Here is a 14,842-nt window from a genome sequence, read left to right as displayed (position 1 = left end):
GGAGATCGAGACCATCCTGACCAACATGGTGAAACCCCACCTCTACTAAAAATATTCTACTAAAAATTAGCTGGGTGTAGTGAAATGTGCCTGTAATCCCAGCTACTTGGGAGGCTGAGGCAGGAGAATTGCTTGAACTCAGGAGGCGGAGGTTGCCATGAGCCCAGATCACACCACTGCACTTCAGCCTGGCAACAGGGTGAGACTGTCTAAAAAAGAAAAGAATAGTCTTATTTCTTTTTTCCTATCCTATATGAATTTTACGTATTTTTGCTTGCTTTATTGCTCTGGCTAAGATTTTGAATCTGATGTTGAATACAAGTGTTTAGTGTGAACAGTTATGCCTGTTCCCTATTTTAGAAAGAAAGTAGTCTTTCACCACTAATAATAATGTTACCTGTAGGTTTCCTGTAGATGTTTATTATTAGTTTGAAGAAGTTCTATCTGTATTAGTCTGTTCTCACACTGCTAATAAAGAAACACCTGAGACTGGGTAACTTATAAAGGAAAGAGGTTTCAAGGACTCAAAGTTCCACACGGCTAGGGAGGCTTCACAATTATGGCAAAAGGCAAAGGAGGAGCAAAGTCATGTCTTACATGACAGCAGGCAAGAGAGAGCATGTGCAGGGGAACTCCCCTTTATAAAACCATTAGATCTTGTGAGACTTATTCACTATCATGAGAACAGCATGGGACAAACCTGCCCCCCATGATTCAGTTACTTCCCACCAGGCCCCTACCTCAACACGTGGGAATTATGGGAGCTACAATTCAAGATGAGATTGGAGTGGGAACACAGCAAAACCATATCAATCTTCAGTGAGAGTTTTTATCTTGGATAGATGTTAAACTTTGTCAAATTATTTTTCTGCACCAATTGATACAGTCCTGTTTTTTTCTTCTATATACTGTTAATATGGTGGGCTACTGGATGACTCAAAGTTCTTTGGAGAATCAGAATGAATAAAATGTATATGTATATACACATTTTATACATATACATACATATGTGTGTGAGATTTATTATAAGGAATTGGTTTGTGTGATAATGGAGGCTGGCAAATCCAAAATCTGCAGAGCTGATGTCCCAGTTTGAATCCAAAGGCTGGCAGGCTACTGTACAAGAAGAAAGATCCTATGCCCCAGTGTGAAAGCCATCAGGCAGGAGGAACCTGTGTTCTAACCTGAAGACCATCAGACAAGAGAATTCTCTCTCTCTCTTGCTAGAGGGTCATTTTGTTCCATTTGAGCTTTCAACTGATTGGATGAGATCCACCCAAATTAGAGAGGGCAATGTACTTTACTCATTCTACTGATTTACATGTTAATCTCATCCAAAAACACCCTCATAGAAACAGATGGAATAAGTATCTGGGCACCCCATGGCTCAGTCAAGTTGTCACATAAAATTAACCGTCACAACTACAGTGGTCGATTTTCAAACATCAAAGCAGCTTTACATTCTCAGGATAAACCCACTTGGTAATGGATTCCATTGTATAACATTTTTATTGAGGTTTCTGTATTATGTTCATGAGGGATATTGGTCTGTAGTTTTCTTTTTGTTCTGTGTTTGTCTGGTGTTGATATTAGGGTAATGCTGGCCTTGTAAAATGAATTGGGAAAGGCTCTCTCCACTTTTATTTTCCAAACAGATTGCATAGCATTGTTATATCTTCTTTAAATGTTTGTAGAATTAGACAGTGAAACCATCAAAGCAAGTGAATTTTATTTCAGAAGATGTTTAATAATAAATTCAATTTATTTGGTCAACTTCAGGAAATTTTCAGTCATTATTCCTTCACCTATTTTACTAGCACTACATCCTTTATCTTCTTCTTTAACTTAAGAGACACAAATGTTAGGCCTCTTGCTTTTGTCCTCCTCTACTGTTCAGGCTGGATAATTTCTATTGATCAATCTTTAAGTTCATTTACTTTCTCCTCTGTCATATCCAGTCTGTTATTTTGTCCATCTAGTTAATTTTGAAATTTTTATTATGTACTTTACAGTTCCAAAATTTCCACTTGCTTCTCATCTTAAACCTTTTACTGTGACTTTCTATTCTTCCATCCACTTTAGCAGTGTTTGCAAACTTTCTTCAAGCATTTTTACAGTTGCTGCATTCAAGTCTTTGTCTGATAATACAAACATTTGTGTGGCCATGGTATAGGAGTCTTTTGATTGTTCTTTTCCATGCAAGTGAAGATTTCCCTGGTCCTCTGGATGCTAAGGAATTTTGGATTGGATAGATACCCAGGAATGAAATGTATATTAAAAATACAATTTTGAAGGAAAGAAAAAACCTTTTCTGCTTCAAAATTAATACCTATTTATTATAGAAAAAGTTTTTAAAACTAATAAATAAAAAGAGAAAAGAAAATTACCTATAACTTAACTATATATTTTTTTCCTCCACTTATATATAATCTCTCTCTCTCAGAATGCATCTGAAATTTAATTTCCACAGAATTAATTTGATTTACTAAGGTCTACTCTTTACTTCCTCAAATACAGATTTTAATTCTCTGATTGCAATGTTAGCTTTCTTTTAAACATCCCTTTCCTCATCCTGATCCCTCCTCATTTCATTTTGTTGCCTTTATGTCTTATCCTTTTGAATTTATAATGTCATATTATTTCTCAGCCTATTACTTCTCTTATCAGTTTCTGATCTCCAGTAAAGGCCATGTTCTCCTGACATTATTGAGGATTCCAAAACATTTCTAGTGTTCTTTTGGGTCCGGTGGAAGTCATTTTCCAGCAACTGTGCTTCCACTGAATTTTGAGGTGTTATTAAGTTTGCAATAATATTCATAGGTTGTTGTTACTTTACACTTTTTTCCCCACTCAAGTGATAATGACTTTTGTAGAATTAATATTCCTGATTTTCCCAATATAGAAAGAATAAGCAGTATGAGATAGCCTTTAAACGTTTTTCCCACTCTAACGATAACGAACTTTGTAGAATTAATACTCCTGAATTTCCCAATATAGAAAGAATAAGTGATATTAAGTAGCCTCTAAACTATTCCCAGCATCCATTAGACCTTCATATATTTAGACACATAGATCTATTGGACTTGTGGAATGAGGATTATGCCAGTTAGGGTGCTTTGGGTACAAGTAACATAATAGCAAAGACAGAGTCGGGTTTCAGGCTTAGTAGGACCAGATCTCTAGACACCTCTGTTTCCACTTTGTTTTCAGTTGGATTTTGTTTGCAGCTGTGGAAGTTCTATGCACTTCACTATTCAGAAAATCTCTGAGATTGGTTCTATTCTCAAGATCATCAAGCCAGAGTCTCAGGTTGTACACATATTGGATCAACTTAAGTTATGTGCTCATTCTCTAAGCTACTAGAGGCTGTCATAAGAATCTCCCAGATTTCATTTTTCATATGGTAGTAAGCAGTCTGCATCCCACCAAATCTACACACATCGTGTGAGTTATCCCTAAAGGGGAAGAGAGGTTGGATATTGAATATCATTCCCCCAACGTACACACACACAATGCCTACTACAAGGAAGTTGTCCACACCTAGACCACTGGCACTATGAGTCAATGGAATACATGTTCTCCCAGGCACAGCTCCCACATTCAGCACTTATTTGTGGAGACGAATCTCTAAGAATGTGATAGTGGATTATAATTTATCAGCCAGGCAGAACCCTGTTGGTTTTATTTAATGATTCATGGGTATATCTCTAATTTTTTAAAAATCCAACATAATCAATCTTATACCTGGCAGAAATTTCATCCTAAATTCTAACAGTAAGATATCTGTTAGGATCAATTTCAATTTTGTTCTGTTTTTTTTTTTTTTTGTAAGATGAGCCAGGTGCTAGCCATTTCCACCATAGATATTTAAATTTCTCAAAATGTTATTTTATATTCAGCTATCTTAAGTACCAAGTTAATTTTTTTGTTCCACAAGTAACTTGAGAAACATTCAATGAAACAATTTCAAAATATCTCCCATGAATGTAAAATTCCATAGTAGATAAAATCATGGTTTAAAAAATAAATCAAGACTATGTAATACAAAAGCACAGATACTGCAAACCAAAAAGAATAACCAGATCAATTATCCTTATTTTTGTTGGTGGAAAATTGTATTTTCTCTAATTGAGCCTCAAATTTGACTCTGAGCTTCCCAGCAGCCAAAGGAAAAATGGGGACATAGTTAGATCATTCTCAAATATCAAATTGTAATAGTCCTTTAAATTTTTAAATTTTTTCATGACACTAAATATTTAATGAGTATATAGGGAGTTCTGAGCATCAGAGAATATCTTCCTTGTCAACATTCCTTTAAGTAATACATTTGCAAGATCCTTGTGACTGTTTTTATAGTATATTTCAATATACACTGAAATAACTGAAAAGTTATAATTAACAATTATTTAATTAAAGACATTCTGTGAGGGGTTGAGTAATATGTTGCAAGTATATGGCCTTTCTATGACTCAATTTGATCCTAGGACAAAGTTTTAAATATCTTGATAAATTTTTAGACTATGAATTCTTCAGATAATCTGTTTATTTCTTCTCTCAGCCTTTTAACAGTGTTTGATGGTCTTTCATTCAATTCTTTCAATAACCTGAGGTAATACTCTTATTTTCACTAAGTTATGTGTAAGGAAGTAGAAGCTCAGAGGAGTGAAATGCTTCATAGATGGTCAAACAGCAAGTAAATGTCTTGGAAGAGACTTAAACACAGGTGCTCCAATTCCAGATTTTAAAACTGCATTTATTAAGCACCTATTGTGATTAGGCAGTGCTCTAGGGGATGGGGGTAGTTGACTAAAATATAATTCCTGCTCTCAAAGAACTAGTAGAAAAAATAGATATACAAAGATATCATTTTATGCAATTCAGCCAATGTTCTTTGCTTTCATTATACCAAGGATGCAAAACCAGTACGAATGGAGTAAAAAGTTTAGCCATATAAGATTGCTGGATAGGAATGAATGTTTCTGAACAACTCTTCCAGATCATGATCTAAATTGTGTGATACACTATTGCTAAAAACTCCGTAAGTATTGAAAAAAACACAGATTAAAAGGACTGGAAGAGTGATTGCTTCATGCAGTTACTGAGCCTCTTTTGGAAAAATCAGAAGGAAGAGGGAAAAACATTCCATTTATTCCCAGGATGATCATAACTAATTTGTATGGTTATTCTTGGCCATACTGAGAAAATAGCATTTGGTGACAAAATGTGGTTCTGAGGATGAAAGTCTTTCAAAGTCAGATGAGACTATCTTGGTCCAAATATTTCAACTTCTGAGAAGTAAACCATTTGGTTGGTGGTGGTGCTAGTGGTGACTTTGCTTAAAATGACAATTCATGGATGCCCTACCCTAGAAGTGGCTCAGTAGAACGTGGACGACCATCTGTGAGGATAGTCAGAAAGGATGACTTGGCATTAGTCATGTTTCACTCATAGATAATGAAATTACCTTGGAAATCAAATCTCACATAAAACTCAACATACAAAATAGATGAAAGGGGAGTTACTCTGGTGGACTGAATCCAGGGTAAGGGGAGGAAGTCCACCCACACCGTGCCTTGTCGCCTTGTCACTGACCACACCTCCAGGTGATCACTGGAAGCACTATTTGAAAAAAAATAGTGGGACTGGTCCTTGCAATTCAAAGGGTTACAGATCCTAGGACTTTACAAAATAATAGACAATGATGACTTTCCATCAAATGGCCGCTGCAGATGTTAGCAGCCATTAGAGAAATAATAATAATTTACGTTTCTGGTTATTTTCTAGCTGGCCACTTCAGTTGTTCAAACTCAGACAAAGTAGACAGACTTTGGGAGCGATGATTAAAAAGAAAATAAAAAACAGCTCACAGTAATGACCCCTCCCAAGAAAAGACCTAGCAATCTTTCAGCTACAGTAACAGTAATCCCAAACCCACTACAGCATCTAATTGAAATATTGATTCTTCAGTTAGATCTCTAACTTAAAATTCCAGAGCAGAGAGCTCCCCACCACAAACACCCCTTCGCAGAATCACCACACACAGCACATACTGTTTCCTTCACATTACGCTTCCCCAGGCTTTCATTTCAATTAGTCATTAAAAAAAAAAAAAAAAAAAAAAAGATCAAGAAGTAAAGTATTGTCGGAAAGATTCCAGTCAGTATTTTACTGCCTGAAACAGTTCTCAGATTAACCATTTCATTGCAGAACGGGAGTTCTGCAGAAACAGCAATGCCTTTGTTTACAGGTAAGGCACTAAGGATAAAGTCAACAAAGTCTACTTTCTTGTAAGTGATTTATCCAACATGTTTGCATTACACAATCTCATTTGTGACATTAAAATTTATTTAGATAAGCACCCAATTTGTTCCAAGAAATTACCACAAATCCAACTTTTGCTATCCTTATATTTTCATTTAGATTCTAAGAGCAACAAAACCCCTTGATGTTATTATCTCCTATGAATACTAATTATGTCACTACAACTGTGTGTCTGCTAATCTTCCAGAAATAATGTGAGAATTACTGGGACGCGATAGGAGCAGAATGGAATTAGAAACCTATTTTGTGAATTTGTCAAAACTACCAGCTTTCTAAGAGTGGTAAAAGCGCACATCCAGAAATTCTTTCATAAAAGGACAAATTACCACAATGAAGATAAATGATCATTCTTAATGGCTCACTTTGAGTACAGACCAGTTGCTAGGTCAGGGCCAGCATTCTGTGGGTTCTTTTATTCTTACAATAAGTTTATTTCACAGTACCTAGTATTTTCATCTCAGAGCACCAGCTTCAACTCCAGATAAGACCTGTTTTTAATCATGCCTAATGGTTCTGGTTCCTAGGAGAATAAGCATGAAGGTGAAAATCTCCTCTCCAACAGGGAGGGGAATAAACTTGTTCTGGGGACCAGGAACTAATCTGCCCCTCCAAAGGCAGGAAAATGTTTGTCACAGCACAGTGTCTGCCAATTTGTTGGTCTCAAATATTTGCAATTAGAAATTCTGAATGAAGGTGTTATTGTGCTTTGCTTATCCAGAGCTGAAAACAACATACTCATGAACTGTTGTGCTTGAAGGAACCTTTGCTGTCTCCTCCTTAGGTTGCCCCATTTTGCAGTGGTAACTGAGACTGCAAGCAATTGAGAGACTGAGGCATAGTAGTGAATGGGTCTGCCACAGGAATACATGTGGTCACATAGGGCAAACCAGAATGACAATGTCTTTATTTCCTGAAACTCTGATCAAGGCTCTTTCCTCTACTGTAAACTCCAAAATCCTACAGCACCTCTGTATTAGTCCATTCTCAGGCTACTATGAAGAAATACACAAGACTGGGTAATTTCTAATGAAAAGAGGTTTAATTGATTCACAGTTCCTCATGGCTGGGAAGGCCTCAGGAAACTTGCAGTCATAGCAGAAAGGGAAGCAAACATGTCCTTCTTCACAAAGCAGCAGGAGAGAACAGTGCCAACCAAAGGGAGAAAAGCCTCTTATAAAACCATCAGATCTCGTGAGGACTCACTCACTATCATGAGAACAGCATGGGGGTAACTGCTCCATGATTCAATTACCTCCCACCACTTCCCTCCCATGACACGTGGGGATTATGGGAACTACAAGATGAGAGTTGGGTGGGGACACAGCTGAATCGTATCACCTTCAAAACCAAGTCTCAGGCATTTCTCTAAGTCATTTTCTTTCCCTACTCTTCGTTCACTGCAGTGATCTGTACTGTCACCTTTTCCTGGACCCTGGCCATAGGCTCTGGTTGGTTTCTGTAATCCCAGTCTCACCCATTCTGATCTCTTCACATGACTCTCAATTTCAACTAAGCTCAAAAGACCATTTTATCTATTTCATCACTGAAACCTTTCCTCACATTTTTATTCTACAGCACTGCTGAACTGCTCACGGTGTAAAGGTGTATACGTGCCCACGCGTTCACACACACACACATACACACACACATTCTGGATCAGTTCGCCCATGACTTTATTTTTGTGGTCTCCCTTTCCTGAACCCTCCCTCCTATCCATCTGGCTGGTTCCATGCGGTGACTTTGCAGGCACCTCTCAAGCCTGCTCCTCTTCCCCCACACTCCACACCAGGCCTGGGTGAGGAACCTCTACTGTCTGATCTCATGTTCCCAGGTATCTGTTGGTATCTGCACTAAATTTAGATATATTACATAAAACCCTCATGTGAATTTTCCAGATTCAGTTGGGCTTTGTTTCTCCCAATTACTTTAACCAATGAACATGCAGGCATCACGTGAAAACCATGTCTGTTGACTTATAAATATTGACACGAATAGGTGACAGGTAGTTAGGAAGTGTTTACACAGCCTTCGTGAAATTGCTAGGCATCTATTACTCCATCTCTTTTTCAGTTCAGTGAATTATTTTGAATATAGCACCTGTGCTCCTTCTGATTCTCACAGAATTACAATAGAAACTTTTGACATAATTTTACTTCTGCCTTTCAAAACCTGATATTAGTTGTGAACAACCATGTGTTTTCCTTTAAAGAGTTCTATCATTGGGCCCATAAAGTGTTGTCTTTGAGAAGAATGAAATTCTTAATTGTGTTTGTGATGAGATATATGAATAAATAAATAGAATGCATTAATATTTTATTAATAGTTATGGCTATCTTCTAGAATGGTGTGTGCTATGCCAAGTGCAGCTGGTTGTATTTTAAGTATCTTTTTTATATGTCTGTTTCCCACACTTAGTTCCAGGCTAATTGCCTGATTCAGATTGTGTGGCCAGAACCCAGCACAGTATCTGGCACATGATAAAAACTCAATACTTTTTGAATGAAACATTTATGTAGTCCTAAACTCTTTGTGGAACCTTGGCTAGCTTTCACCACTTTCCCTAATACTCCTTAAAAAAAAGTCAGTTCACACTTAAATTCTAGTCACACTCTATCACTAAAAGAGGTTTGCCCCCTATATATATTGTGTTTGCACCCTCACCACTTCTCTCACAGTCTCATACTAAGGTCATGAATAACTTTGGTTTTACTAAAGTCTAGCTGTTTTGAAACCATCCTCTAATCTAAAATATATTTATGCTTTCAGCTTACAAACATGAGAGTGATGTCATTGATCAAACTTTTGTCAGCAGTTGTATGGTTTCAGATGAAACTCTTGTTATCTTGGTGTTTTCTCTAATACTTTAAATCACAATTTTCTGCGTTAGAACCTATTTCACTCAAGGTGATAGCAATCACAAATTATAAAATTGTGTATGAATCTGTGTGAGAAAGATTTTTAATGTAATTTTAATGGGAATAATGAATGTACACAGTTCAAAAGAACAAACAACTGGTTCCCTACTCTATCCCTCTCTATAACTTTAAGACTTTCCAGTGGCAACTTTTTTTTTAAGTCTTTTAAGTATTTCTTCTGGTATTTAATGAAATATTTCTAAATAATACCCTATACCACTCATTCTTGATTGTTCAACTTCATATGTTACTTTTTGGTTTCTGAGTTAAGATATAGGTTGGGATATTGTGACAGAGAATAAAATGGCAGTGCCTTAAAGTAAAGAATGATTTTTCTTTGTAACTGAAGGCAGAGCATCAAGTTAGAAGAACCCTTAATCACCTGATCTAAGGCAGGCTATCACCATGACCACAATTCATCCAATGGGATGGGAGATGAGAATGGGAACTTGTTGCTTCCCTTTAAGACTATAATCCAGGAAATGTATAGATTAATTCTACTTATATCTTACTGTTTAGTATTTAGTGTAATGGCCCCATCTCACTACAGGTGATGTTGGGAACTCTGGTCCTTATGCTGAGAAGCCATACTATTAGCTAAATTTTTCTTACTATGAAAGAAAAAAAACATATATTACTGAGCAACTACTTTTCTTCCACAATTTTCTATTTTGAAAGAGTATTTTACCCGTGAAATCCCCAGTAGCGCACGCGCACACCCCAACTCGCTTTGCATCCCCGTCCTCCTAACTATCGTATCTCAATTTTGGTTAAATCAGTATTTGACGTTTACATTATAAAATATTATTTACAAGTGGATCACATGATGTATTTCCTCCTTGCACATCAGGAGATGTATAATATCTCGATCATATCTCTACTTGTATTGGTTAGCTATTTCTTCAGTAAAGCTCAATTGCCTTAAAAGGTTACCATTAATTGCATGGATCTGCAGGCTTGATTCTGCACCATCTGTATCTCACTTTTCTCCCAGGACCAGCCAGCTAGTGGACTTTACATGGTGATTATAGAAGCAAGAGAAATAAATAAGAAACATACAAATCCCTTGAGAACTAGACAGAGAGCTGGCAACTTCTACTTCAACCCGCATGCCATATGCCCAAGGAATTCACACAGGCAAGCCCAAAGTCAAGCTCCCCTACCATAAGTGTGTGCCAATTATGTGTCTGCAGAAAGGGGAGGAGAATTTGAGACAAATAATTTAATCCATCACACCAAGAAGGTTGGATTCTCCTGCTCGATCCAATGGCTGCCCTTCAGGTCTGCTATGTACTGCTCATGATGAATTTTCCAATACTTACCAAGGAAACATCTTTACATTCAACCTGTTTCCAGAATCCCATGTCTTCCTTCCAAAGATTACTCCCTTTTCTATGGGTGCCTATATATCCTTGGTTGTCTTTCATATTTAAAACTGAAGTGAGAAATGCTATTGTCACCTCTGCGGGTATTGAAGGTTTCACATGAAGGCATAGGGCAAAGACTCAGCCCTTTGATACAGGCACTCCCAAATGTCATTATTCATAAGTACTTTTCTCTTAAGTTATCAATTTCACTCAAAGAATAATTTTTCAAACTTTAATCTGGGGGAAGGTGATGGCTGGCAACATTTTCAAAGCTGAGATGGGAAAGTGTGATGTCTTCATTAAGTAACTTATTATTTTTGAGACCAGTTCTCACTTTGTCACCCAGGCTGGAGTGCAGTGGTGCGATCTCAGCTCACTGAAACCTCCACCTCCCAGGTTCAAGTGATTATCATGCCTCAGCCTCCCAAGTAGCTGGGATTATAGGTGTGTGCCACCACACCTGGCTAATTTTTGTATTTTTTAGTAGAGATGGGGTTTCACCATGTTGGCTAGGCTGGTCTCGAATTCCTGGCCTCAAGTGGTTCACCTGCCTCAGCCTCCCAAAGTGCTGGGATTACAAGTGTGAGTCACTGTGCCCAGCATCATTTAGTAACTTCTAAAGGACGATTTATGGAAAGGAAAATTATTCCAGAAGGGAGGTCTAAGATGCAAAAAAAGAATAGTAGATAGGCATATCTAAAATGTGGAGATAAAATAAAATGCTAAATAGTTTTCAGCAATGCCCCAGTTCTTCTGTTCTTAAGTATACATCCTAGATGACATGAATCAATATGATTTGGCTGTGTCCCCACCCAAATCTCATCTTGAATTGTAACCCCCATGATATCTACATGTCGAGGGAGAAACTGGGTGAGAGGTGATTAGATCATGGGGGTGGTTCCCCATGCTGTACTCATGATAGCGAGTGAGCTCTTACAAGATCTGATGCTTTTATAAGTGTTTGACAGTTCCTCCTTCACATGTTCATACTCTCTCTTGCCAAATGTTATTTGTGAAGAAGGTGCCCTCTTCCCCTTTTGCCATGATTATAACTTTCCTGAGTCCTCCCTAGCCATGTGGAACTGTAAGTCAATTACACCTATTTCCTTTATAAATTACCCAGTCTCAGGCAGTTCTTCAGAGCAATGTGAAAACTGACTAATACATGAATTCTCACAAAAGCGTTGTTCATAATAGAAAAACTGGAGAAACTACCTATTGGAAGAAAATAGATAACAAATTATGATCTCACTCATGGAATATTATATAGCAGTGGATAGGAATAAAATGCAGCTACACAAAGCAATGTGTTTTCTTGAAAATATAATGTTGAGTTTTTTTAAAGCAAGTCCTAAAAAGAGTATAACATTATTAAACATATCCAACAAAGTTAGTTAACCTTTGTTAAAATTGTTTAAATTTAAAATTTTTCTATCGTTGCTGCAATCCAACAAATTTTTCTGTTTTTCTATTGTTGTTGCAATTCAACAAATTTTTCTGTTTTTCTATTGTTGCTGCAATTCAACAAATTTTTCAGATAAAAACAAGTAACAAAAAAACATCAGAAGTGGTTCCCTCTGAGGAGGAAATAGAGGAGAAGGTGATAGAGAAAAAGCACATAACAATTTACAGGTAATGCATAAACCATACACTTGATGGTGGATACATGGATGTTCATCAATTGTCATGTTTTATAACTTGGTGTATTATTCTGTTTTCATGATGCCAAAAAAAGACATATCTGAGACTGTGCAATTTACAAAAGAAAGGGGTTTAATGCACTTACAGTTTCACGTGGCTGGGGAGGCCTCACAATCATGGTGGAAGCAAGGAGGAGCAATTAACATCTTATGTGGATGGCAGGAGGCAAAGAGAGAGCTTGTGCAGGGAAACCCACATTTTTAAAACCCTCAGATCTTGTGAGACCCATTCACCATCACAAGAATAGCACAGGAAAGACCTGCCCCCATAATTCAGTCATCTCCCACCAGGTCCCTCCCACAACACATGGAAATTATGGGAGTTACCAGGTGAGATTTGGGTTGGGACACAGAGCCAAACCATATCATTCCACCCTTGGCCCCTCCCAAATCTCATATCTTTACATTTCAAAACCAATTACACCTTCCCAACAGTCCCCAAAGTCTCAACTCATTTCAGCATTAACTCAAAAGTCCAGAGTCCAAAGTCTCATCTGAGACAAGGCAAGTCCCTTCTGCCTATAAACCTGTAAAATCAAAAGCAAGTTAGTTACTTCCTAGATACAATAGGGGTACAGGAATTGGGTAAATACAGCAATTCCAAATGGGAGAAATTGACCAAAACAAATGAGCTACAGGCCTCCTGCAAGTCCATACTCCAGTAGTGCAGTCAAATCTTAAAACTCCAAAATGATCTCCTTGAATCCATGTCTCACATCCAGATCACCCTGATGCAAGAGGTGGGTTCCCATGGTCCTGGGGAGCTCTATCCCTATCACTATGCAGGGTACAGCCTCCCTTCTGGCTGCCTTCAAGCCCTGGCATTGAGTGTCTGTGGCTTTTCCAAGCACATAGTGCCAGCTGTCGGTGGATCTACCATCCTGGGATCTGAAGGATGGTGGCCCTCTTCTCACAGCTCTACTAGGCAGTGCCCCAACAGGGACTCTGTGTGGGGGCTCTGACCCCACATTTCCCTTCTGTACTGCCCTAGCAAAGGTTCTCCATGAGAGCCCCACCCCTGCTGCAAACATCTGCCTGGGCATCCACATGTTTCCATACATCTTCTGAAATCTAGGTGGAGGTTCCCAAATCTCAATTCTTGACTTTTGTGCACTCACAGGCTCAACACTACAGGGAGGCTGACAAGGGTTGAGGCTTGCACCCTCTAAAGCCACAGCCTGAGCTCTGCATTGGCCCCTTTCAGCCATGGCTGGAGAGGCTAAGATGCAGGGCACCAAGTCCCTAGGGTGCACCCAACATGGTTACCCTGGGCCTGGCCCATGAAACCACTTTTTCCTCCTAGGCCTCCAGGCCTGTGATGGGAGGGGCTGCTGTGAAGACCTCTGACATGCCCTAGAGACATTTTCTCCATTGTCTTGGGGAATAACATTTGGCTTCTCGTTACTTAGGCAAATTTCTGCAACAGGCTTGAATTTCTCCTCAGAAAATGGGATTTTTTTTTTCTATCACATTGTCAGGCTGCAAATCTTCTGAACTTTTATGCTCTGCTTCCCTTATAAAACGGAATGCTTTCAACAGCACCAAAGTCACCTCTTGAATGCTCTGCTGCTTAGAAATTTCTTCCACCAGTTACCCTAAATCATCTCTCTCAAGTTCAAAGTTCCACAAATCTCTGGGACAGGAGCAAAATGCCACCATTCTCTTTGCTAAGACATAACAAGAGTTACCTTTGCTCCAGTTCCCAACAAGTTCCACATTTCCATCTGAGACCACCTTAGCCTGGACTTTATTATTCATATCACTATCAGCATTTTGGGCAAAGCCATTCAACAAGTTTCTAGAAAGTTCCAAATTTCCCACATTTTTCTGCCTTTTTTTTTTTTTTTTTGAGATGGAGTCTTGCTCTGTTGCAGTGGCGCGATCTTGGCTCATGGCAAGCTCCACCTTTCAAGTTCATGCCATTCTTCTGCCTTGGCCTCCCGAGTAGCTGAGACTACAGGTGCCTGCCACCATGTCTGGCTAATTTTTGTATTTTTAGTAGAGACGGGGTTTCACCATGTTAGCCAGGATGGTCTTGATCTCCTGACCTTGTGATCCGCCTGCCTCGGCCTCTCAAAGTGCAGGGAGCCACCACACCTGGCCTTTTCTGTCTTCTTCTAAGCCCAACAAATTTTTCAACCTCTGCCTGTTACCCATTTATACCCCATTCTATTGGTACCAATTTTCTGTATTAGTCCATTTTCTTGCTACTGATAAAAACATACCCAAGACTGGGCAATTTACAAAAGAAAGAGGTTTAAGCAGTTATGGTTCCACATGGCTGGCGAGGCCTCACAATCATGGAAAAAGGCAAAAAGGAGCAAGTCACATCTTATGTGGATGGCAGCAGGCAAAGAGAGAGCTTGTGCAGGGCAATTCCCATTTTTAAAACTATTGGATCTCATGAGACCCATTCACTAGCACAAGAACAGCACGGGAAAGACCTGCCTCCAGAATTCAGTCATCTCCCACCAGGCCCCTCCCATGACATGTGGGAATTATGGGAACTACAAGATGAGATTTTGGTGGGGACATGGAG

General features: G+C 38.6%; 1 long non-coding RNA gene across 4 annotated transcripts in view; it reads right to left on the bottom strand.

Annotated features, from left to right (window-relative positions):
• The window catches only part of LOC105487889 (uncharacterized), a 550,215-nt gene that overhangs the window by 296,828 nt on the left and 238,545 nt on the right, over positions 1-14,842 (bottom strand). The window lies entirely within an intron of this gene.

The sequence above is a fragment of the Macaca nemestrina genome, chromosome 3 (assembly GCF_043159975.1).
Source record: "Macaca nemestrina isolate mMacNem1 chromosome 3, mMacNem.hap1, whole genome shotgun sequence".
Classification (NCBI taxonomy): Eukaryota; Metazoa; Chordata; class Mammalia; order Primates; family Cercopithecidae; genus Macaca; species Macaca nemestrina.
The sequence above is the reverse complement of the archived record's forward strand: the minus strand, read 5'-3'. Positions and strand labels throughout refer to the sequence as shown.